Genomic DNA, 26,534 nt, shown 5'->3' with positions numbered 1-26,534 from the left:
CTTGTATTTAAGGCGGCGGAGCTCAGCTCGGCTCCTCCCCCGCATTCTCGGAAAACACGCGGCCTCTGTTCACTTTCGCTTTCCCAAAGAGTTTGGTGGCACTGAGCCAGCAGTACCACCGGCCCCGGAGAACGCCCCGCGGGCTCCCCGCCCCGCCGCTGGGGATGCTCTTCGACCTCTCTTCTCATGTCCGACTACGTCTGGGTTTACTCTTTTCTTGCTTTATTTTTTCGGACAGCCCCGGCGGAGCAGGCGGTGGCCGCGGGCACGGCCGAGAGGTGCTGCGGGGGAAATACGAGCACGGAGCGCTCTGAGGCCCCAGGGAGGCGAGGGGACACTAGAGGTAGGTGATGGATGAGGCTCTGACTGGCAGCTACCTCAAAACGTGGCGGGGGCGGGGGGGAGACGGCAAGAAAAGCAAGCAAGAGACTAATGGGGGGAGGTTTAACGTGAAAATAGCTGCTCTCCTCAGAGCTAACAGGTCAGCGTGGACAGAAGAGGTGAGAGGACTTAATGTATAACTTGAATGTCCAAGAAAGGACAAAATATTAGACCAATAATCACAAAGCGAGAAAAGCATTCAGAGAAGCTCATGATCCCTCCACTGAGAAGACTTTAAAGATGATAAATTGGGGTTTGAGTTTTCAAAGCAGAATTTCCCTGGGGTTTTCTGCAGAGTAATCAGAATTAAAAGTAACTGTTTAAATCGCAGCTGTATTTATAGCTTTGCCAGCAGCCAGTGCAGGAGACTTGGAATGCTGTTCTGCTCACCCAGGAGATTTGAAACCTTAAGTACCACACCAGTGTCTTCTGTGCTCCCTTAAGCAGGCCCAGTAAAGTGTGCTTTCTTCCAACGAGGATGTTCCTTAAAATAATAACCAACACGTTTTAAAGGCCAAGAAGTTTCCCTGCAGTTAACATGATGTTATGTGACAATGAAAAGGAAATGTCTCTATCAAATGATTAAGGGGAGAGGGGCTGGCAAGGCCTTGTGAGTTGTCCTTTGGGATGAAGTTGAGGGAATGTATTTCCTGCTTTGAGACTAAATATTCTTGTCAAAATCCAGTGTGGTCACAGACTGACTTTACCTGATGGCAATACAGCACCTTACAGTGATGTGCAGCCAGTGTTCCAGGTGAACCTGGAAATTTCTGATGATGCTTTAGCCACCAAAATTTACTGCTCATGTTCTGTCGTGCAAGAGCATAGTTGTCATGATTTTGGAGAAGTAGTGTGCCATTAATTTTAAGACCTGGCACAGAGATTCACTTTATCACTTTGCAGACTGCTCTCTCAAGTTTTGAGCAACACAGCTTTAGTCAAGGTTTGGTGTAAGCAGCTGGGGGAAGCTAATCTGCTTTGCTGTGTAAAGCAAAAGCATGAAGGAATGGTGGAACTGAAACTTCCCTTAGAATTTGAACATGCAATATCGCCACTGTTCGCTTTGGCATAGTGTGCTCCGTGCAGGAATAGATTCCATGGCTGGTTTGGATATGGCACTGTTGGTGTTCACACAGGTAGTACAGAGAGGCCTTGCCCTTAACAGCTTAAAGTCTACTTAGCCAAGACAAAGTCCCCTTCCTCCCCGCCCACCCTTCAAAGAAAAGGGTTTTGAAGTGTTTAACTCTGTCAAGATAAGGTAAATCAGAACCAAAAGTACAGCTCAGATTCTCTTAACTCCTCCCTCCCTGCTGCTGCAGCCTTCTCCTGCCATCGTTGTGGCTTTAAGGAGCAGAGCACCGCATGGCTGTAATGCAGCACAGTGGGGTGCATGTTTCTCACATGAGATGGAGTTGGCTGAAGGTTGCTGTAGATGTGCCAGGAAAGCTGTTTCACTCTCATGTAATTTTTAATTTTGTAAGATCACAGGGGAAAGAGAGATCCTGCAGGTGCACATGCAGCCTGTCTGCCATGGACTGAGTAGTGCAGCTGACAAAGTGTCTGTCCAAAAAGTCGTCTTCATTGAGCAGGAATGTGGTAATAATATTCAGTTGCAAAGCTCCAGAGCTTGGCAAGGCTCGAGTGGGTAGGTGAACTCCCCAGTCACAGAGGAAAGTAATGGAGTGAACCTGCCAGCTCGGACACCAGAAGCCAAGTGTGTTAGGCTGCTGCTTATGGAGTTTGACACCATCCCTATGTGAATCAAAGTGAGAGTGGTCCGGGGTGCTCCATGAAGTGCCTTAGAAAGGCTTGCCCAGGAGAAGTGGGCTTCAGCTGTAGTATGTGAAGATTTTCAGAGTGAGTGAAGTTTTTGTGATAGGAGTTGAGGGTTTAATGTGAGGGTTGCACAAGTTAAGCTTTCTTGAGAAATCTTCAGTTTTACCCACTCATGTTTCGTTTTTGCAATCCTCCATTCCCATCCTTTCGTTGCCTTTCCTGCATCCTCTCCCTCGACTTAAGCCCCCGGCAGTGTGTGCCTTGGGAAGAGCTCCGTGCCAGCAGGATCCGGCAGGATGGGGTCACTGTACCCAGTAGAGGGCAGTGCAGAAATGGGAACCGAGGCAGAGCTGCTGGACAGAGCACATGGGGAAACGTCTCTAGATAAAGGGCTGAAGGTGAAAGCACTGCTGCCAGTCCAGGTGATTCTGATCCGTGGTCTGGCAGCTTAATGAGCACTTGCTGCTTTTTGCGAAGTGAATTAGACTTAGAATCTGTTTGATAAGTAAAGCCTTCCACGTGAAATGCCTATTTTTATCTTTTTCATGTGGAGGAACAAATTGTGTTCCCATTCTTCCCTGCTGATGATCTCAGAAAAGAAAAGCAAAATCTGGAGAGAAAATTATTGGGAGATATTATCCCATCTTCCTTTCTCTCTTGTTTCCAGAGCAGGAAAGTAAATGCTTTTGCTCTGAAGGTTTGTATCAGTAAACCTCCAAAAGCCAGGATAAAGAACAAACTCAGCTTTTGCTAAAAATAAGAGTCCTTAGCCCTATTTTGTAGATATTGTTTTGGAAAATGACAGAAAATTAAGAAGAATTGCTGGGCATTTATGCAGCAGGAGCATGGCTCACTGGCTAGAAACAGGGCAAAGGCAACAAGGAATCTGTTCAGAAAGCACTGGGAATAGGGATGCCAGGTAAGGTCTGCCAGGAGGCAGCAAGAGAAAAAACATGGTTCTGAAGGTGGTTTTGAAGGTAGGAGAGTACTGTATCTGTTGGGAATACGTGAGACATTTGCCTGTTGGTTAGTTTTCTAAACTCCACACTCTTAGCCCAACTAACAGCAGAGTAGAACAGGCAGAGCTTCCTCTATTTGTGCTCCAAGCCTTTCCTCACCCTCTGAAACCACCGGGAGGGAGGAGGTTGTGATACCATGTATGGTGTTCCCCAGTATAAATTCCATAATGGGGCACTCCACACCCTGCTGAATTCATCCCCACTGCAGGGACAGTCCTGTGGGAAAAAAAAATCAAAAAACCTGAAAGGCTTAGGAAATCAGCAGGCACTCCCCATTTTAGCTTTTTCCTAACTTTTGAGAATAGAAGCAGACACTGATTCTGTTATGAATCTGGAGTAATTGGCAGGCCAGTGTGTCTGTGGGACAGCATGTTGTTTAGAGTTTGGTACAGTAAGTGGGTGATCAGTGTGGGAATTAATATAGAATTGCTATTTTCTTGCAAGAACAGTTCAGTAAATAGGGTCACATATTTTACTATTAGTCTTTTGAGGTTAGAGCCTCTCTTGTGCTGATACTGTACATGGTAGCTCTTATGTGAATGTGTTCAGTATCTAAACTGATCAAATCACCAACACCATCTTGAGAAAAAGGGAACTGAAGCACCAAGAGATTCAGTGATTTGCTTGAAGTCAGAGGGTGAGATATTCTGCAGAAGGGCTAGGAATGGAACATAATTCAGGTCTTCGCAGCCCTACACTAGAAACTTAACCACAATACCATCCTTCCTGTTTTAGTGGGTTTTGTTTTCTTCTCCAGAATCTGAATTTTCATTTAAACGAAACCCTTGAAATCGGAATTCTTTGATTTTGCAAGTAAATTAGACACCACACTGTCTCTGAGTCTGCTTTCAGACGCAGTGAAACCAGAAGCACTGAGCCAAGTGTGAACCTCTGTCACCCACTTTGGTGAGGTATTTGGGTTAGAGTTTGCTGTATTTAAACAGGACGTGTGTCCAAGAGATGCAGCTATTGTGATGAGAGATTTCCTCACACATCTCCATTCCCATACTATCCAGTCAATCATTTTCTAAGTTAAGAGGTAGTAAAGTGGGCCTGATGAATGCAGGTCATCCTCTTATCCTTTTAGTCAACTCTTCCAGGTAAAACAGCTACAGATGTGACTCACTTTACACTTAGTTATCATGCTAGGTATCACTGAAGAACAATGCGTGTCTGGCCAGGATGTCAGTCACAGCAAATTCGTCATTATGCCAAGAACAAAATACATTTTGAGGATGTCACCAAGCCTTGATAAGCATCTACCTAGACAAGGGCAAGCCAGTTGGTACAGCATTAATAAATTCTGTCTGATCTGGAATTTGTGCTGTTCTGCAGAGAATGTACAAGTCAGATCCCATCCAGGTAGGATGGATGAGAGGAATTTGTGGTTTTGTCTTCTAAAAACGATCACTGTTTTCGTTGTTAGAAAGTGCACGTCTGGCTAGAATGGAGAACTGTGGGGTTTGGAAGTTAAGCAAATTAAGCTTAATTACACAGAATCACAGAATAAGTTGAGTGGAAGGGACTCACAAGGATTGCCAAGTCCAGCTCCTGGCCCTGCACAGGACTTGTGGACTAAGGCTGAATAACAGCTGAGCCTCTCTGTCCTTTAAGTTCCTTTGAATAGTCCATGTTTGAAATATTTCACTGTAAGAGGTATAAACTGCTATTTTTCAAATAAGCAATAAATTAAACTGTCTGAGGCTATGAGGGAAGTTTCTTTTTCAGCTGGCTGTTTGTTTATTTTAAATGCTGTTAATTACTTTTTCAGGGGTAGTTAATGGTGGTTTCCCTGAGCCCAGACTAAATGGATCCTGTCTGATGTTCAGTGGAAGTTCCTTGTTGATACTAAGTCAAATCAAGATTCGCATTAGTCTCATGAATTCAAATGCTGAGCGCTTAACCACACAAAAATGTGGTTTAGGCTTTCAGCATTTCAGTAGTTTAGACATCCTTCTTGGTAATTAGTTGAGTGGGGGGAAAAAAGGGAAAGTCTCAAATTGTTGGTAAAAATATTGTGAAAGGGCAGCCTGCTTTCTGCTGTTTTTTCATCCAAATGACAAATTTGTCGTGTTGGATTGTGTGTGTGTGTCTGTATGTGCATAATCCAAAACTGATGAAGGAACTTTAGGTCCCTAAAAATAATGTTGGTGCTAATTGCAGAGGTAGCAGGGTGCTATTCAGGGGAACTGCAGCAATAAATACTGGGCTGGACACTGTAAAGCAGAAGCATATAAAGCTAGTTTGGCTTCCAGATACACCTACAGAGCTTTCAGTGCTGGGTGGAGGAACACAGATCCTGAATTCAGAGCCAGTTGCTAACTTTATTCCAGTCTGGCTGAAATAAAACACTGGAGTGATCCTTTCCAAAATGAGACAATACAGAGCTCTGCTGCCTTTCCACTGCTTCCCTTGCTCCCCAGTACTCCCTCCCTTGCTTGAAGCCACACTCTGTTTCTCTCCAGCTCCCTGTTCTCGTGTCTTTTCAGATCCCAAGCCTGTGAAAGGAGAGTGGTAACTTGACACAGGAAAATCAGCTGAGGTGCTGAACTGTGCTGTGGGTTTTGGAGCCGAGGGTATTGTTTGCATATGCAGTTGGAGTCCTCAGGCAGATACAGATCCATGAAATATGGGAAGGGGATTCTGACTGTAAAGAGTGAACAGGAGAGGTCGTGAGCTTTCGGAAAAAATTATTTTTGAGTGGGAACCTTGAGGATAACAAGCAAAATATCAATTAACAATCCAAAAAGGTCTCCGGTGTATTTTTATTGCTATTTCAAAGGTATCTTCACTCTCTGCTTTTATAGTTTCCCATTCTTTCAGGCATTTTCCACCACTTCTCCTTTTCAGTGCCAGTTTAGATTGTCCTAAATGGTTTGCATGACTACAAATTTTCATTTGCTGCTGCAGATGGATAGTGTTGATGCTCTTTCTGGTGGTCCCACAATTCCAGAGGCAAACGCTGAGCTTCTACTGTAGTAAGTCAAGGATTGTGGAATCAGTTTCTGATGCATTTTATTCTTGGGCATAATCAACACATGAGCAGATTTTTTATGGTTGAGGTGAGGTAGAGGAAATTATTCAAGTGTTCCCTCACCTTTGGTTTTCAGTCCACAGAAACTGATTAAAATTCATTCTTAATATGGTCAAATGGATGCAAATCTCAGTTCCATCTCTTTGAATGTAGAGAGATACTATAGTCCAAATTAAAAGGAAAAAAGTGGTCTTGTTCTTAAGGTGAACAAAGACTGATGTGGTACTGTTCCAGAAGACAGAAGTAGCACACTGGAAGTTGAGAAATCAGAAGGTGATGGCAAAGCAGTGTTTTTCAGCTTGTCAGCCAGATCCAGGTGGACAGTCTTATTTCTTTCACAATTCACTAAGACACTTTCAGATTATTTGGTTGGATTTGTAAAACTTGAAGCCATCAAGCCTGGATGACTAAATCTGAATAAATCATTATGAATACTCAGGGAAAAGATCTTCCATGGGCATGATATGCTGACCTCTGTCTTCCTACTGTGCATGTAATTTACCTTAATTGACAGATCCTTTTTACAGTTGCAGTCAAATGTCAAATCCCAAATCATAAACCACCAAACTCTTTTGATGATGGAATACATTAGGTTCTGCAGTATCTAATAACTCCTATACCCAACAAATAGAAACTACTGAATGTGCGCCTTTTATTCTACTGTACAGATAGATCCAATCTAGATTTTATTATTGGCTTGTGGTCTTCAAAGTATTGAGAAATAATCCAGATTTCTGTTCCTCCTCTATCCCTGGAGAAAGGATAGGTCCTGATAGGTGGGTCAATAGTTTTCTTCAGAGTACAAATATTAATTCCTCATTTGTCAAGAAAAGAAAAGGAAAAAAACTCCACCATAATTGCTCTTGTGGAAAAAGAATTGGATTTTTTTCTTCAGACATTTTCCCTCTCCAGATTTATTGCAAACCTCAGCCAATTTTACATGTGACCTCAACAAGCTGAGTTCAAAATAGATTAGCTTCACCATATGCCAGCTCCAGGAAAATTTCTAGGAATCAGGAGAATAAGCTGACAGTTTCTAACGAAAGATAAAAAGTCCTTTAAATGTAGAACTTTTGGCATCTGATGTTAAAGAAACATCATCCAAGAATATTAATGAAGCATTTTCTAATTTTAGAAAGATCTTTATTAGTTAGATACAGACCTCACCACACACACGTTTGGATTATTTAAGAAGAAATATTATGTTATGTAAAATTAGTGTAGCTTAGCATGCAGGCCTTGATGTCCCCTATCAGTAAATTAGATAATTAAGAATATGAAAGTGGGAAGAATGCCCAGCCTGGAGGATTTCCTGTAGGAGTTCTGGAGAGATCTCACTGAGTTGCTGTTGTAGGGAGGTTTTCTGTCTGTGGTGACTCACTTTTCCAGGGCCACTTTGTCCTCTGAGAGTGCAAGAAGTCCTATTGTCACTTATGTTAAACTGGAAATGCTGTGCTGCGCTGTATTTCAATTGCAGATCTATTTCAGTTCACAATAACATCAAAAGAAAATACTGGGAAAATGTGTGATAATGAGTCTAGAGGAAGACTTAACCTTAGTCACATAAACTGAATTGAGCTTGGCAAAATGACTGTCAAAAACTTACTGGACATGTGGGTAGTGACATGTGGCCAGAAACCACAGGTAATTCTGATACACCTTTACTCACAGAAAAGCCTTTTGGAAAGGTAACTGGAGCTATTTGTACAGGGGAACAGTTTAAATTTGTATTTCTCCTTAGTTCTTTGCTCCAGCTGTCTGTACTGGCTCTGTCATATACCACTGGAGTATGGACTGAGTTACCTCTCAGTTTTTGCAGTAGTACCAAAACTCTGTCTGTGACCTTCAGGATTTACTTCTAAACAAAATGATCTGTATATTCCTGACATTGCAGCCTCATCCAACATAAAATATAGCCTTCAGGTAGTTGCTGATTTAGTACATATCTAAGCTGAAGTTCCTTAATTAGATTTCTCTAATCACCAGTTTAAAAATTCAAATTAGCTGTGTGATAACTTGTAAAGAAAAAGCAGATACAATTCTTCCCATGCCAAGTGTTGGGGCTTTTTCCCTGTAGAACTTTTACAGGAAAATAGATGCAGTTAAGCACCTACTACAATACTACCAAGAAATACCAATAAACATATGAATGTAAATTTAATGTAAATTTAAATACTGTGCTCTCTCTCCTAATTTCCCATATAAATATGTTTATATACTCTCTTCCTGAGTCTGTAAGAAAGGTTAAATTACTAACAGGGAGTACTTTTGCAGTTAGACCCTTTGTAATCCTCATACAGTGCTGTCCTTACCCATGGCAAAGGTGGAGCAGGCTACAGACAACATCCTGCACATCCTGAGAGGTTTGCTGAGCTTCAGAGGCCAGCCAGACACCCAGAATTTCTGGGTAGGTTAAAAATGTCCCAGTATCTTCCCAAGTCCATGCTCAGAGTCTGTGCTCTGGTCAGGAGGGCATTTCTGTGAGTTTAGACTTCTTTGCTAAAGACTTGACAGGAGTTTAATCAGAGCCCTTCAGAAGATTTCGCATTCCAGTCTGCATTCTTAGGAAGTGTCTCAGGAATCTTTTTCTTTTTTTGTGCAAGGTGAACATTTTGTTCTGTAGTTGCTGCTGTTGCTTTAATAGGAATGTGATGGATGTGCCGTGGCTATAGGAGAATGCAAGCATGACTTCATGTGCAGACTTGACCTCTGCATCCAAAATGCTGCCAGTGGCAGTTGGGCAGAGCTCTCCAAGTAGATGTTTTTAGCAAAATGGAAAAGCAGGATCGCATCCACAATAGAGTAGTCCTGACCTTAGCTCTACTGCTAAAAATAGCCTATTTTTGAAGAGATTAAGGACAAAGACATTCAAAGCTCTCTTCTAGATACACTTGCCATTACAAATTTTGAATTATCTGAAAGGATAGTGCCTAATCCCTCCTGGTTAATTCTGGCTTTTTATTCCTTGCCTATTTTATCCTTACTTTCTTAGTGTCCCATTTTCCTCAGGACAGTCATTGACCATTGGGCCACAAACAAGAGGAGCCTCAGGCAGAGGCTGCCAAGAGATCCCTGCACTGGAGGGTTCCAGGTGTCAGGGCTGGAAAAAGCAGCTTGCCTGGTTCAAAGAAGTCCTCACTTCTTGCTTGCTCATGGGCCATACTAAAAATAGCTCACCACTGATACGGGTGCATTGTGGTATTCCAGCAATAAGTCATAGCATTCCACACTTTTACTCCTGTGTTTCTAGGAAATTCAATAAAAAACTTGGTCCAATACACACATACAAAAAAAATGCATTTACTCCCAGTGGCTGCATTTACCATCAAAGTTGGTAATGTTTCCTGAAACTGGTTTCTGATCTCCCTGAAAGGCTGTGGGGTTTTCTTTTCCCTCTCCTCTCCTCTCCTCTCCTCTCCTCTCCTCTCCTCTCCTCTCCTCTCCTCTCCTCTCCTCTCCTCTCCTCTCCTCTCCTCTCCTCTCCTCTCCTCTCCTCTCTCCTCTCTCCTCTCTCCTCTCTCCTCTCTCCTCTCTCCTCTCTCCTCTCTCCTCTCTCCTCTCTTCCCAGTTTCTGCCAGCGGGGTGGCAGGCAGATCTGAGTGTGGCTATTTCCTGTTCATTTTGTACCAACACGTGGTTGTGATGGGGGAAGAGTAGGAGGGGTGTGATCTGAGGGGAGAGGGAAACACTGGGTTGGAGCCTGGGGAGGTAAAACCCATTGCTATTGGGGAGTCGCGCTCACTGAGTTGTTTCAGGTCATGAATGAATCCTCTTCATGTGACAGAGGTGCTGCACAAAATGCTGCAGGGCTTTGGCAAACAGATCATCTCTCATGATTCATGCAGCATCCTTTCTCTGCCCTGCCTATGATGATCTCTCTAATGTGACCTTGAAAGGCAGGGCTAAAGCTGAATCTGGCTTTAAAAAACCAGCAGAGTTTTGTGCAGCATAAAAAAGAGAAAGTGATCCTGACTGTCTGAAGTTGCCAACATAGCTTGCCAAAGCAATTCATTTTGGATGAACTGCATGTTTGTACTGGTTATTTAGAAACAGCTTTAAGAGATTTCCCTCTCTTAATTTCACTCATACGTTAACTTTGACACACTGACAGTGTCACTGCCAACTTCCCAGAAGTCCTGTGGCTGATTCTAATTTACATAAACTATTCTGCATACTGCTATATGCAGACAGAAATGGTATCTTCTTGGTTTTTGCTTCTTCCCTTATCTCCTCCCACCCCTCTTCTCAGGGCTGGGGACATATAACAAATGCCTCTGTAGGCAGAAGCAGATTTGGGAGCCTCTGTGCATTTTTCTCCACTGTGTTTACCATGCTGAGGAGCACTCCATGACTGGAGACAAGTCCTCATCACCGGGGATTTACTTGCCATTCCTTTCTGAAAATGGGATTTCAGTGCAGTCATGAGGCTGTGCAGAGAGCCCATCACTCTTCCAGAGAACCATTACCCCATTTCCTTTTCTGTTCTCCTAATCAGGAGTTTGCACTTTAGTAGAGCACATACCACAGGCTTCCTGCCATCCTGTACCCTCTTACACACGCCACACCGATAGTATTTGGTTACAAAGCCAAAATCTGAAAAACTGGGCAATATCAGATTTATATTTGCATGTGCAGCCTGAAATCTGCCCACTGACACATGTGTGCACTGACTGACACAGGGGTGCTGGGGAAAAGTGTGATCTCAACTGTAAAAAACTAGGACAGAGTTGGCAGGAAACACAAGGAAGGCCCTGTCTTAATTTTAAGGGCTGAAATTTGCAAACAACCAGATTTTTTTAAATACAGTTTCCTGTAGATAATTCTGTGTTTTACAAAGAAGAAACTTTGCTAGCATTCTAGAATGGGGTTCTTTATACTAACTTACTGTTGTTTTAATTATGTTAATTGCCAAAAAGATAATGTGCTGCACGTGGGAGAGAAGGACTCTCGCAGGTGCTGAACATGGAAATCACTGAGTTGAGGCGGGATAGGCTGGCAGAACTGGGGTTCCCCCAGCTTTTCTGGACTTTGGAGCTCTTGCCTTCCTTAAAATTAATCACGAGACACCAGAAGTGTTCAAATTTTGAAGATAAGTGCCTTTGTGCTACTGCATCTGCCTGTGCTCACAAGGTACACACTGCCAGTGTGCTGGTTTCTAAACAGATGAGCTGAGCAATGCAAAGCATCTGTGCAGGTCAGGGATGACTCAAATCCGAGTCGATGGAGAGAAGGAGGCAGAAGGGGCAGTATTTCTTCCATCTGAAGTGAATGTATTGAAACTTCATGAAAAACCAACGCTAAACATATGTGGCCTTTTGGAAAGTGTCTCTGTGCAACTGCATCCACAACATGCAGAGTGATAAAATCACCTACCGAGCTGAGTCGAATGGCAGAGCTGAAGGAGAGCTGTAAATAAAATGGTAGGCGGTTTCCTGCTAAAACTCCCCTGCATGTCCAAGAACCCACTGTGACTCAGCCGTTGCAGTCACTGGGAACTCAGCACAGACACCCTTTTCTAGTTGGGTGGTTTTACTTCTCTTTTTGCATTCTTCCAAGAGGGGCTCCATTCATCTCTGGAAGAATTGAATTGACAAATATGACCCATTACTTTTTAGTGTCTTAAGGTAATGATCTCACAGTAGACCCAACAGGACTGTTCAGACTTCTTGTCTGGTTAGTAGTGACCCCACCCACACCTGCAAAATGATGTGCCTGCTTGGATCTTTCACGTGAAAGGTCTTGGGACTTTTATTCACATACTTTTACTGGGCTCTTACATGCATCTCTTGATGGCCTAAAAATACTATAATTTTTGTTGCTTTCATTTCAAGTGCAGGAATTCTCAGAAATTACCTTTCCTTTTTTCTTTTTCTTTTTTTTTTTAAAGCGTATGTGTGTAAATATGCTGAATGGGAGACAATTACGTATTTACTTAAAATACATTTTCTAATGTACCTACTGTTCTTTCAAAGAATTAGCACCTATGGAAAGATGAACTGAGCTGGAAGAAGCCCTTATTAAAATAACAGCAGTAGCAATGTCTAGTAGCTTTTAGATCAGCAGCATCCAGTCTCACTTGCACTAGATTATTTTATGTCTGAAGCAGTCAGATGTCAATTTACTCCTCTGGGCTCGTGGTTTTGGAACATCCTTTGCCATTGAGATAATGCTTACCCTGGTCCATTTTGAATTTGCACAGATAGTTGGCTTTCCATGTGAAAAGTTCTGTACGCACACAGCTTTAAATTTGGCATTGGGAATTAATAAAACAGGTTTGGGAGATCTGCAGGTTTCTATGAGCTGACCTAGAAGGGGCTGTTCTGTTCTTTTTTCCTTCTTTATCCCATACAATATTTATTCTGCTGCTTCTTTCTTTACTCTTCTGTTCCTACCTTGTCTCTTCTCCTCCACAGTCCTTTTTCTTATTTTTTTTAAATTTATTGTATTCCCTCTGTGCTGGTCCCAGCTAACTCCTTATTGGCTTCCTCCATAATAATGCTGAGACTTTGTCCCATCTGACCTTTCTCCATGTGAACAAATACCAATGTCCCAGGTTGAAAATTTACTCAAATCTGTTTTTTTCTGCTTTTCAGCCCGATGTTATCTAAGAGAACCTTTTATTTCTGTTTAATATCTCTTTTAGTTTCAAGATCCTGTCTGTCTTTTGCTTTCTGTCTGTTATATTAAGTATACCTTGTACAGGGCTTTTTTTTTTCTTCTGAGAATTGTCTACTTTCTCCAGAGTTTTCAGTTTGGCATCTGAAGGTTATCTGTGGTTCCTTGTTAGTGAACTTCCTTTCTGGGAAGTTCAGCCTCCTTGTATTCTGACTCAAGTCATTAACATCGAAGTACATTCTTCTTTTTCTTTCAAATTCCTATAACTGCCCACCTTTCTTCTCTTTTCTCTTCCCCAAACCCCTTCAGTGCCCCCCACAGCAGTGTTCTGCCGGGGCATAGCCTTATCAAAGCTGACACCCAGTTGTTTTCCCTCAGCCAAGGCCACAGTGGTGAATGGTGGAGGACTTGGTGTGTTTCGCAACCCTCCAGTCTGAAAAGCAGGAGTCAGGGTTTTCCCCAAGTGCACCCGAGGAGAGGATACCCGAGGAGCTGGTGCCAGGAAGGAGCTCAGATTATTGCAGAGGCCAGAGGGAACTGAGGGGTGGCTGGCACTGAGGACCTGGCACTGGAGGTGGGGGGTGAGGGATGCAGAGGACGCCAGGTCCAAGGACAGGGGGAGCTGGTATCAGTGGGTGGAAGTGCTGGAGATGTGGCCTGGATGAGGGGACTCAAAGGCAGGAGGGGCTGGGGCTCACCATCTATCAGAGCTGGTGCCATCAGCTGAGATTCTGGCTTGGGGACTGAGGACACACAGTGACCTGCCCCATCCCCCTTCCTCCCAAATGAACTGTCCTAAACCCCTTTTTCTTCTACCAGAAATACTAGAAATAGTGTCAGTACATAGTACATCCACTTCCAAATAGAAGGTTTGACAGACAATCTGATCAATCCGATATCCACGCTAAATGATAATTTTATTTCACCAGGTGACCAGAACTCTCCTCCTCCTCCTCCTCTTCCTCCCCCACATATTCTTATTTTAAGTATTAGTACTTAAAGAAAATTATGGGGCTACGTGGGTGGTGCCCCACAAACACGGAGTGGGTGCTGAGATCCTGCCTTCTGAGAAGAGCTCTCCAGAATGACCAGTGAGGGCAGTGAGTGGGCAGAGCCCAGTGCTGGGAGTGCTGCACCTCCCAGCATCCTGCAAGGTGACTGCTGACTGTGGCTGTGACAGGACAGCCCGTGCCCACATCAGGGAGGGAAAGTGCTGCACCCTTACTGATCATGGTGATTCATTTGCACCTTCTGCTACATCTGGCATGAATTTCATTTTGAGTTACTCCTGTGCATCATTATTTTCAATATTTCCTTCACCAGAAGCTGGAGCCACAGAAGTGAAATTACATTTACCAGAATCTGTCATTAAAACTGACAGCTAGTTCTCATTAGAAGTAAAAGAATTAGGTTTTGAACAGCACTGAACAGTGCCATTTTCAAGTAGTCACATGTGGAGTAAGACTATTCATCAGAAATAGTAAAGAGAATATAATTCCAGGTATTCAAATGCACCTGCCTGTATACTTTTCCCCATTAGAGTAGAAATTGAGCAAGGAAACAGTACTTGGGGGACAAATCCAATTAACCATGAAAAAGAGGAATTTACCAGATGACTAGCAAGCCTGTTTTAATTTAAAGGGAAATGGTGTGTCACTCTTTTGTCTTTACATAACACTGTGCGCAGCTTAACACTAAGCATTAGCTTCAAATTGGTTTTTGTACCACCTTGGATTACATCCACCATTTTGGTCTCACCCGTACTGTGAGGTTGCCAGTGTCTCTTTTGGCCCTCCAGATTTATGTCAATTCTTTATGACCTCAAATAACTGTACTGTAAACTCCTGGAGTACTCAGAGGGCGTGCTCTGCCTTCAAATACTGACCTTTGCTGTGGCTTGGAAAACTTTCCACCAGGACTTCACCTCAGTGTCTTCTCTGTTTTTTCTCTTGTACATACATTGAAGTAGTCTACAGGAACAGATTTAACAGGAACTTGGACTCAGCTTTTCGAAGGGATTAGGAGCAAAACCTTTACTTGCATACTATGCCTGCCAGGTGTAACTGCAAGGGCTATCTGCTGAAATAGAAAACCACACTGAGAAATAAGGGAAACAAAGATAACCAGAACAACACACACAGAATTGTGTCTGTTTATATTTGAATCTCTTGTTTGGAGGAAGTTCTTTTTTTTACCTATAATACTATGCAAGTTCCTACAAAAGTCAGTTTAATTTTGGTATTACTCAATTTCTGAAGAAATCATTCCGTTTTGTGTTTAGAAAACTTAACTGCCAAGCCCCCTCTGCTGGAGGAAAAAACCATGTTTTCATCCCTGCATGCTGAAGACATCTAGTAAAAGCATTCCAGCTTATTACTGTGCAAGTAATTAAAGGCTCAGAGTTCACAAGAGCTTTACTAGATTTCTATTATTATCTATCCTTATCAGTCATGAGTTGTGCTCTAGAGAATAGTCTGGATGATCACTGCAAATTGGTTCAAATTTTTCCTTCTGAATGAGTCAGTGTGTTGAAAATTCATCTTCTCAATTGGTTCTTTTATCATCCAAGTTATTTTCAGTAGTGTCCACCATCTTCATCCTCCTGCTATATCTTGTATGTATTATTTACATCCTTTGTCAGCAATCATTACACACAGAGTGAACTCACAGCAAACAGGAAAAATCTGACTGCAAGAAGCCACATACTTTTCCAAGGCAATTCAAACTGCAAAGGTGTGCTTTGCTTGTCTCTCAAGTGTGACAAGAGCAGCCACTGGGTGAAAGACAAGACAATGTGCTGGTTAAACCACACTCATCATTTGTGTATGACAAACCATTTTGGAAGGACCAGCTTTACATTTACAGATTAGGAAATAGGCACACCAAGGAAAGACAATCCAATAGCTTCAGCATTGAATGAAGACATGGATTTCAGCCCTGCTCTGAAACACACTGCCTTGTTCTAGTTAATTGGGCCAAAAGCCAGAAAAGAAGTGTGTCACAACATTGAGCATTGCCAACAAAAGTTGGAAGTGTCTGAGATAAAGTGCTGGACCTGTTTATGGTCCTCTGTGGTGTACACTGAGAGCACTGAGTTTCTTCGAGAGGAGATCCAAAGCAGCCAGTGTGTCATGCAAGCAGCCAGCAAGGAACTATTGCCTACAGAGCTGAAGCTTTTCCCCTCTTAAGATTGTTCAAAAATCAGTCTCTGAAGAATGGCAGTCTTAAAAATGGAGCAAGCCAAGAGAACATTGCTGAGGCAGCTGATTAGTACTTAGACCTCCTCAGAATGTGGAAAAGTGAGGCTTATGTCCCTGCTTGGCAGGAGAGCAATCAAACTTCAGTTTCTCCCTTTTCTTGCAGTTGTCCTAACAAGTAAGTAGCAGTCTCCTGTCATTGAGAGGGAATGAGGAGTATTTGTTAAGTATTTGGGAACTTAACAGCTAGAGCAGTCACTCAGGGATGGGAAACACTGGATTCTGGTGAGTCTTCTGAGTGCTGTTACTTACTTACATTAATCAGTTATTAGATAAGCTACTTAAGCTGAGACAGAATTCAGTGGCTCACCTCTGTCAAATCAATGCCCCAACCTGCAGGCCTAAAGGCAAGGCCCATTCTTTCTGTAGGTCAATGGCTCTTGAAAGCCTTTCTGTGAACTCTTAAGCAAGTTCACAGAAAGACCAGAGAATGTTTCCTTCTATGGTCTGAGGTCCTTTGTAATTTCAAAATAAGCTTGACAAGCCTGTCCTCAAGTCCATGCCAGGAAAGGGTTTGAGCCTGATTTCCCAAATTTATGCCGGAAGCACCCACATTCCCACAAAAGATCTCACTAGTAAACTGCTGGATAAAACTGAGGAGGTTAAAAAGATAATAATACCCCTTTAGGAAAGTGTTTTTAATGAAGTCTCTGAAGGGATGAGAAGTACTTCAAACCTCTATTATTTAATTCAGTTCGAAAATATAGTGACAATTGTTCCACAAACATGAAACCAGCAACACTGAGGTAAGGAAAACCATACTGAATTGGTGGTTTATGTTAAAAAATATCGTTTTAAAAAATGTGATTGTATTTCAGATGAAAACATGAACTAATTAAAGTTTCCTAGAATATACTGTAAGCACAACATGTGAGGTTAAATGAGTATTCAGCCTTAGCTGCAGTAGCCAAATAAATGTTAAAGTTAACAACAGGTTTGAACCAGAAAGAAATCTAACTAGCCCTGAGTTCTAGGGAAGTTAGAGAACCCAGCCCATCTTTGGAAACTGATGCCCAACAGGGCAGAGGGTTAAAAACAAGTAGTCTCAGTTCTCCTGTATGCAACATTTTGTGACTGTGCAACATTTCCTGGCTGGTGAAATGCAGCTGCAGTACCTCCCAGGTGTAAGTCATCTGTTGCTTTATCATTTCAGTGCAATAAAGAGGTCCCTCTCCTTCTGAATGAGAAGGTTTTATTGCAGGATCTGTGCACACTGAAGGAAGAAGAGAGGAAGGGGGGGGGAAGGTATCAGTAAGTGCTTCAGTCCCAAGCAGTCAGTAACCAGAGTCAGCTCTGCAACAGGAGGAGCACCATCCTGCTGAGGCATTTGGACATGCTTAGGTACACCTCAGAGTTTCTAAGTCTGCAGTCTAGGGGTCTCATCCCACCTTCACAGGGCTCTGGTGCTTGTATGATCAGAGCTAAACTGCTTCCAGAGGCCAAACTCTGCCCAACCAAGCTGTAGCACTTAGTAATAAGTGCTGGAAAAACAAGCAGACGTTCCCTCCTGCCACTCAGTGGGATGTAGGACAAGGACTGACCCAGGACACAACGTGTCTCTTTCCAGAGGCCTTTTCATGCAGAGCCTGTTCATTTCTTACCATCTGAAATGCACAGTCTGCCCATTTAGGCAGAGCTGCAACATGAAGATACAACTTTAGAGCTATTGAGTTGAGGCATTATATATCCAGCCATTTACAGATAATATAAATGTGTGAATGAAAACCAGCAAAATGAAAACCATGATGGAAACTTGTTCTTCAGTGTGAACCTGCAAGAGCCAGTTACCAGGAAAGATGAAAGCATTGCTCCTAGGGCATCCATCTGTGACTTTTCTGATGAAAAAATAAACAATAGCACACTCTTTCCCACTCATGTACCAGGAATTTACCAAGCTTAGTGTAAGGTTACAGACCATAAACTATAATTTGAGGACATTGCAAAACATGAAAATTGCTTGGAATTCAAGGACAGAAACTTCCCCCACAGTTTATGAGTAAGAATTTCATGGCACTGCTCCTTTTCTGACTTGACAAGTACTCTTTACAAATGTTATGAGTTCGCAATACTCCACAGCTGTGTGACAGAGATTGCGGAAGTATCGGTGGAAGGACCTTTACTGTTTTACATCTGGGAAATGCAGCCTTTAGAAGGAAATGCATCTATCTATTGTACAGATCAAATAATGAATGAGAAAGATTCTCCAGTTACTTTCAGTTCTGTTTCCTTTGGCTGGAATTTCTGTTTCCCCAGACAATCATGTGTCCAGCCAGAACCCAGGGTAGTACAATGACATTTCTAAGAAACAGAAGGGAAAGTTGCCACAAGCAAAAGGGGCATTCACCAAACACTGCCAGCTTTGAGTAAAATGTGGCACTATTTAAATGAACACTCCTGTGACTGTAAACTTCAAAGATTTTCTTAATAAGGACTGTTCCTCCCAGCCTTGATTTTGTAAGTTGCTAGTGACCATTACTTGGGCTGATACCACAGGAGCCTGAGGTGTGTAGCATTTTTCAGAAGGCACTGTGTACCCTTCAAAACAAGGAATACAGCCTTCAGACAGAAGAATCAGTGATTGATACTGAGCAGCACTGGTTTTATGAGCTGTATATACTGTTATTTAACTGGGTCAGCCAGTGTTTTGTGAACTATCCGCATTATATATTCTGAATCTAACCTAGATACCTGAATGCTAAATTTTACCGGGCAGGGAAGAGCACTGGAACTGGAGAGTGATTGGAGCCAGCCCAGTTGCATTTGAAAAATGTCTGCCCAAATGTATTAATTCCTTCATCAATATGATTAACTGTTGTTCACAACCCTGGATGGAGGGAAAGAAGGGACCTGGAGAATATTTTTGCTATCCTCAGATACTCACTCAAGTATTTCATTTGGCAGAAATGAATGTAAAACCAATTGCATTAAATGGCAGCATAAATGCAATAGTGAGTGTGCTTCAGCCTCCTTAGCTCCACTGGTGAGTGCTGGAAGCTCTTGTGGTCTGGGGTGGACTCAAACACCACTGAGTTCCCAGCAAAGGAAGAGCCAGAGGTACCAGAATGCAAATAAACCAATGGTCTGTGTCAAATAGTGGGGTCAACTGTTAAGTCTCCCTCTGCCTTAAAAATCTATGAAAACAACAAAAATGAAAATACCTAACCCACATCTGTTATGGTTATTAGTAATCACAGTGTTATCTTTTGGAGTCTAGATAACGCATTGGCAAACTAGAGATATCTGTAGGTAAGAAAAAGAAACTTGTATGTGCCTTTCACTTTCATCCTACACGATTTCTCATAAATGAAGCTGTGACCGGCAACGGAGCCCAAGATCTGACAAGCTTTGCCTTGCAAATTCAAGGTTGTGTGCTGCCCTTTTCCGTTCTCAAGTGTCTGTTGTCTGAAATTTGTATTTGTTCAAATTGTAGCAGAGCTACAGCTCTTCAAATGCTCCTGTGTAAGATTTGAAATTACTTGCATGTAAGTGCTTGATGTTTGGAACGTCAAAACTCCAAAGGTGCAACCAAAAATGTGCACACAGTGTCCTGCCAGCTCTGCACAGCCACTCTGTGCTATGTGACATTTGCATGAATCTGAGGCACCATCTGCACTGAACTGATGTCTCCTGGTTGGCTCTTAAAGTATTGACAGTTTCTATTTTGAACAAACAAGCACTGATGGCTTTTGCAATAGAGTGCACTACTGCAAGTCTGGTTTTGTGGGCTTGTCAGGTTTTGAAAATAAGGTTTACTGGGTCTGCATTTATCATTTATTGCTGCTTTTCATGACAAGCTGAAAGCTTACTAAGTTTTTGGGTCCAATATTTTTGGATCCCTGATGAGTCATTTTTTTGGTTGTATTTGAATTTCAAGTCCAAGTTTCGTTTAGTTTGGAGGGCTGCCCCCAAATAGAGCTACATTCAGAAACAACCATTGTGTTGCACAGCTATGTGCAATCTTCTAGCCTTCTATAAAAATCAAATATTTTTGTATCAGTCATTAGTATCTATTTAAATATATTCAGGTAAATAAATGTTCTTACAGTTGCCTCACTGCAGACTTCACACAACCATTAGTTCAGTAGAAAGGTCAGCTTACCTGTCCATAAAAAGTTATTTTACTATTTTTCCTTGAAGTAGATCCTTTTTGCAATTTCTTTCTATGTTCCTCTGGTTTGTGTTGTTTTCCTGTTCAGTTCATACCGTCATGAGGTTCTAAAGTCTCACTGGAATGAGCTGATTAAAATCTTGGAGCACCAGTAGGTGTATTTACCTTAACAAAAGCTGAGTACTGAGATGCTCATGGATCAGTTGTCAGTGATGGCTGTTCAAGACAGTGAATGCCAGCAATAATGCCAGCAATAAGACTCTGACCTTCATTCCATTAAATTCATATTGGACCTTGCATATTCTGGGCTTAGTGGAAAGAGATGGGTCTAAATTAGAGAGTTTCAACATAGTGCTTAGCATAAGGTGCCGTACAAACTACAAACTAAAACCTGTGATTAAAATTACTTAAATGAAGAGGTGGAGGCAGTTTGTGACATTTTAATGTCAAATTGTATTTTAAAATTTGACATTTCCATGTGGGTTGTAGAGGTCTTTCTAAAATGAACTGATGAGATGTCTCCCCATTGATTCATGCAACCTTGTGTCTTTTGACTTTTTAAATAAATTAAAGAAACCTAAGAATGTGAAAACACCTTCAATTATACATTGAATGTTCTGATTTAGGAAGAACTCTGTGATTTAACATGACATTTCCTATCTTCTCTTAGACCTACTAACAGATAGGTAGGCCTTGTATATCCATACACTAATGTGACTTCCATCCAAAATTACCGCTATTAATACGCCAACATTTATTCATCCATTCATTCACTCATGCCAGTAGTTGGGGAGCAGGCTGCTATTTGTAGGGGCTATGGCAATAAATGCATTCTAGATCCAGGCTTGTAAGTACTTCTAGGTCTGAACCTTGCTTTACAGAATGCACACCATAATGTAAGCAACTGACAACTCAAGCTCCTTTAGGTCCCAGTCCACCTGCGTACACGAAAACATGTAAGTGCTATTGTTGAGAAGCTTTAAACAAAGTTTCACTGCTGTTGATTTCCTCTTTATATTGTTGTTGCTTTTTCAGTCATTCAGCTGTTGTGAATCCATGCCCGGTGTCCCCCTGCCGAGCAGCACAAGGCCAGCTGTTCCTCCAGCTGTGATTTTTGCTTTTGCTTTCTGAAGTACAAGTTCCAGGGCCTTCCCACTGAGCCCTTGGCAGCATCCTCCCCTCCAAGGCCATTCCTCTCCCCTCCCGTGTTACTGCCAGCACCACGTGAGTCAGGACACCATTGCTCACAAGCACTTTCTGAAGAAGATGCCAGTGCTGCTGGTGCCCTGTGTCCAGTCCAGGATCCTTTTTGTCTGCATCACTGGGCAATCACATGGACAAAGCTTTAGTCACAGCTTCATGGAGGACTAAGTGCAGCCATTTTACGTGAAGATCCTCTGATCTCAGAGCAAACTTTGGTTAGTTACGGACAGTCACGACACGTGGGAATACATGGGAATACAGGTAACAAACATTGGCCAAAGCACAGGGAGTAGTGAGGACAATTCACTTTACACATGAATTATCAGTGATTAGAAACAGCTGTCTGGTCTGCTTGGCTGTGCAACCTGCAGCTGCCACCAAACCTGCCTAAATGTGTGTCTCCTGAAGACTGCAGAGTAGCACCTCACACAGTAACAGAGGTGTGGGCTTTCTCCTCTCTGGCTCCCTGTAACTCTTGGATGCTCACTTCAAACTTTCCTCTTCAAGTAGCTTGATGCTAACTTCCAAAAGCTTTTTCCTAAATTAATGCATGTGTGTGCTGAATGTGAGACTGGTGTAAAGTTCTTGAGTTATATTAAAATTCTGGATTCCTTTCAATTCTGTTCTAACACTTTATTAATTTGAAATTACCTTGGGTGGTGCTGTAGCTGTGACATTTTTAGTTAAAACAATATAAGGTTCATAAGGAGATACGGTCTTTTTGATTGGACCTGAGAAAGATCTTGTGTGCATGAAAATGGGACTATTAGTAAAAGCCTGTCCCTACTAAGCACCAGAAATTTATTTTATTAATATTTGAAGAGGCCTTGAATATTGCAGAATCCTGCCAATGTATGCCCTGGAATGGCTGTACCTTCTCAGCCTTACTGGTTTCTATGTAGATGTCTGATATTTGACAATATCTGATATTTTAAGGTTTTGGCAGTAAAATTCCACTCTTCTGCTTACTGTTCTTTTGGAAAATTATTCTTCTGTCACATCACTGAACGGGATGCTGACCATGCTAATCAGAGTGTATTTATGCAAAGGCAGCAGCTGTCAAGGGAAGGCACTGTGATCTGTAGGGACTGGTTGTAGGGACTCTCCAGTCTTGTTAAGCTTTTGCTAAATACTCAATTCTTTTATAAAGTGAAACTCAGTCGCAAAGGCTGAGTGACTGAACTCTCCTAGCTACTGGCTTGACTTCAGTCAGGATGAAGATCTAATGTTTTGGATGCCATTCATATTTCCTGTTTAAAGAGTTCTTTTTTTCTTGTGCAGGAGTTTGAATAAGCCCACCGGGAAGCCAGCTCTGCAGACTGTTTCCAGAGCAGCAAGCAGTACTGGTAAAGACTCTGATTAGTTAATTCTTTTCTTTAATCATGTCGTAGTCCTATCCCATAGAACACTGATTTATTTGATTTACATGCCAGCATATTTATACCATGGGAAGAAACAAACAGGTGACACCCACTTCTGCAGAACACAACTGGAGTTCTCTAAGTATTCTTTGTAAGTGAAATGAGTCAGCTAAGCAGGACAGCATCACCCTTTTCACAGCCTGCAGGCTCCGTGGCAGGGATGTGTGGTGAGTGACAGGAACTGAGTAAGCTTGCATGCTGGTGGGAGCAGTGAAATAATTTCTCATGCTAACGCTGGCTGTACCAAGCTGAGGTTTTCCCACTCTCTGAGGAGATGCTGTTTTTCTTTTCCACACGCTGGATCCAGCTGGCATCTCCTGGCAGCTGCAGGAAGGCTCTTGCCATAATCCTCTACTGATTCCACTAAGCATAAGCTCACTTGCCATGTAGAGCATCTGTATTAGGTCTCAAGGAAAAAGAGGACTGGGGGGTGCCTTGCTAACACTTTAGTTGATGGTATTTACCACAGAAGTTAGGTCTCCGTATCTTAGAGTGACTCCTGTGCAGTTTTGGCTGGATGACACTATGGGAGAGGCCAGATTCTTCTTCTTGTTGTAAGTAGTGGAATTCTGATGTCTGTCACTTACATTTACCTGCCCTGGCCAGTCACATCTAAAATACCACTTATTCAGAGCTACCTCCTAATTAAAACCTTGGCAGGTTGCACCTAGAGTTTTCCTGTTCCAGCAGATGACTTTGCTGGCTCCAGGTCTTTAGAAATTCCTGGTTGAACACAATTTAGTATCCCTCTGCCAGACTGCTCAGTCCAAAAGCATAAATTATGAGCAGCTGAAGCTCATGTTAGGGATGTAAATATGACTGACTTCCAATCCATTAATTCCAACTCATTGATCCATTAATTTCAAATCATTAATTAAATTCAGTGATGATGAGGTGGTCTAAAAAAAAACCTTGAAGGATGAAGATGTTTTTCCAGACTTCAGATGCATGTCCACATTGCATCTTTTATGCAGTACAAAACAAACACCAGGAACAATCGAGTTTTATAATTTTTTTTTGTTTGTGTCATATAGTTCTGTGTTCAATGTAAGAAAATAACTCTAAATTAGGACAGATCTCTTGAAGGTCAAACCTGATGCTGGTTGTGCTAAAAATTGTCCTCCGTTAAAGTTTCATATGAATACCAGGGAAAGGAAAACAGTCTCAGACCCATCACTTAGAGAGTAATGCATTATTGCAAAGGATTGTTTCCACAACTTTCTTCTGTGATGCTGAGCTCCCATGTGCTGCTTGCTTCTGCTGAAGGAGAATATGAAAGGCTCAATCATATCCCTTTACTCTGTGACTGTGGGCAGCCAGTGTTGGTGGAGATGCCAGAATAGAGGAGATGTTGGCCTGTCCCCATCACAGTTGAATCCTCTGAGTTTCTGGGCTGCCAGAGACAAGGGGTTTTTTAATGTATCTGTTTTATGCACATTTGTGGGCCATTCAGACATAACCATTATGATCCATGTATTTTTTTCAGCTCCACACTTTGTGACTTCTCTTGCAGTCAGCTGTGGAGGTCCCAGGTAGCCCTATTTCTAAAGCAAGTGCTTGCAAAAATACTAAAAATAAAATTTAAAAAAAAACCCCCATGATTACTTGGATTCCAAATCTTAGGAAAAAAAATTAAAAATTTGTTTGAAATCCAGTTCATAACTTCTCAGTACTAGGAAAGAGAAACAGAAATAAAATTGAAGAACCTGCTTTGTACACACTGGCAATGGACTGGAAAGAAGATATTTTGTTAAACTCTTTTGGGTAGGATGAAAGGCTGTAAAAGATCAGACTTCCTGACCAAGGGAAAGAAGGATTTTTCTGCTTGTGTATTATCAGCCTTTTACCAAAATTAGGGAGAGAAGCAGGAAATTACTTCCATTTTAAGTAGTATTGTCAGTGGGAGCGTGAAGAGGTCCGAGCTGGACAGAAAATTTCAAGTTGCTGCTTCTTTGCAAATCTCTTTTCACAGAGATCTGGGGTCGAATTCTTTTCTAAGCTCTCTTGGCATCATACCAAGAAAACAGTCCCAGTGCAATTGAGGGAGCCCTTCTAATGGAGGGAGCCCTGACTCCTGCTATCATCTGGACTGTGTTATCTAGGTGCGGCTTGACATTTTTTTACCCACAGTGTGATCTCTCACATGCATGTCAGCCTGACGAATAATGTCCTTGAAGATTGCTTTGAAGTGAGGTGCATATTGTAGTGGCAGGCAGAAGAAGATTGATTCCTTCTTTTTTAGTCCATGCAACCCAAAACTCTCTCATCCAGCGTGATCTCAAAAAATCTGCTCATGTCTAATCCAGTGTAATTTAGAGCCTGGCAGCCACCAACTCAGTGCCTTTTCCAGCTGTGTGCTGAGCTTCCTCTCCTACTCTTAAATCAGAGGATGATTGCTGTGGGGTCACCTCCAGAACAGTCTGTTGAGGCATCAGACATTTGTCCTGCAGCTGCAGAATCTGTCTCTGTGCTGAGCTGCACCAGGTCTTGGGTAAGAGCTTTGCAGATAATTCAGTATAACTTTGCGTTTTACTGAAAGACAAGGATTTTCTGGTTTAGGAAGACAAATCCATTTCTTGATGTTGCCAGTGCTTCTGCCCTTCTTACAACACAGTTTCTTGAAGGCAAATCTTTTACAAGGAACCTTTTAGTCTCTCCTAAAGATTACACTCTTGTAGGGGTCTTGCCTTGATCTGTAGATTTAATGGCTTAATAAGCATTAGACCCTCCTATTATGCAGTAACAAAAAGGAATACAATACTTTTATCAATATTTGGCACAATTAATTTTTTTTATGTGAAACTAAATATTGATGCTGTCAAGTGACTGCAGCTTAGGGGCATAAATTACAAATATTCTCCTGTGAGCCTCGCTCAAATCTTGCATTCATATACAGTAACCATCTAATGTCTTTCTATTCCTGTAAGCCATATGATTTGATTGCCAGATTACATGGTTCTGTATTGTGCTTAGATGTCAGTGTTTTTATTGTTATTACCAATATTATGTTTTATTCTTACTGTAAGTGGTAACAAAAAGTTAACTGCTTCCTTACACTCTAAAAAGAATACAGTCCCATTTACAGAATGTCTCTAAACAGAAAATATCTCTGGGAAAAAAAAAGATATACTGAATAAATAATTCACAACATGATGGGTGAGTAGAAAAAAAGGTCTTTTGATGTATTTTGCTACTCAAGACAAAACCAGATTTTTAAAACAAAGCAACTGCTTATTTTAACAGAGAACAAAAGCTTTTCTAAAGAAGAATGATTGCAGTCAGTGTATTTTTACCCATTCTGCACTTTTGTTGGTAATAGGATTTGTAAAGTAATGAACCCATCCCCTTGGTTTTCCTGATTCTTTTGTTTGTTCCATCCTCCCGTTTTTTCATTAGCTTATTTCTTGGCTTATTTTCTAAATGAAATGTCAACCCACCCACCCAAAAGAAACCATAACATTTCAAGAATTTCAGACTGCACCGAAGTGAAGTAGCCTGTCTGTATTATAAACAGACAGCAAATAAATTCGTAAAGCCCTTGGAATTAAAGTCTCCCATCTTAAATCTGCCCATGCTTTCAGTGCATTAATCTCCGGATTTCCCCGTAAGAGCATCCCTGGGAAAATCATCATGTGCATTTCCCTGTTTTGTCACGGAACCGGAGGAGCTTCACCAACTCCAAGTAAACACCAAGCACCCTTTCTCGCTAAGCAGGGTGGG

The 26,534-nt window shown here is 42.0% G+C and overlaps 1 long non-coding RNA gene across 1 annotated transcript; it reads left to right on the top strand.

Moving 5' to 3' along the window:
• The first annotated feature begins 4 nt into the window (after nucleotides 1–4).
• On the top strand, nucleotides 5–26,534 carry LOC125334071. The gene is made up of 3 exons (XR_007207069.1): nucleotides 5–343; nucleotides 22,675–22,739; nucleotides 26,396–26,534. It is a non-coding gene; the product is annotated as an uncharacterized LOC125334071 (long non-coding RNA).

Source organism: Corvus hawaiiensis, chromosome 16 (genome assembly GCF_020740725.1).
Source record: "Corvus hawaiiensis isolate bCorHaw1 chromosome 16, bCorHaw1.pri.cur, whole genome shotgun sequence".
Lineage (NCBI taxonomy): Eukaryota > Metazoa > Chordata > Aves > Passeriformes > Corvidae > Corvus > Corvus hawaiiensis.
The sequence above is the reverse complement of the archived record's forward strand: the minus strand, read 5'-3'. Positions and strand labels throughout refer to the sequence as shown.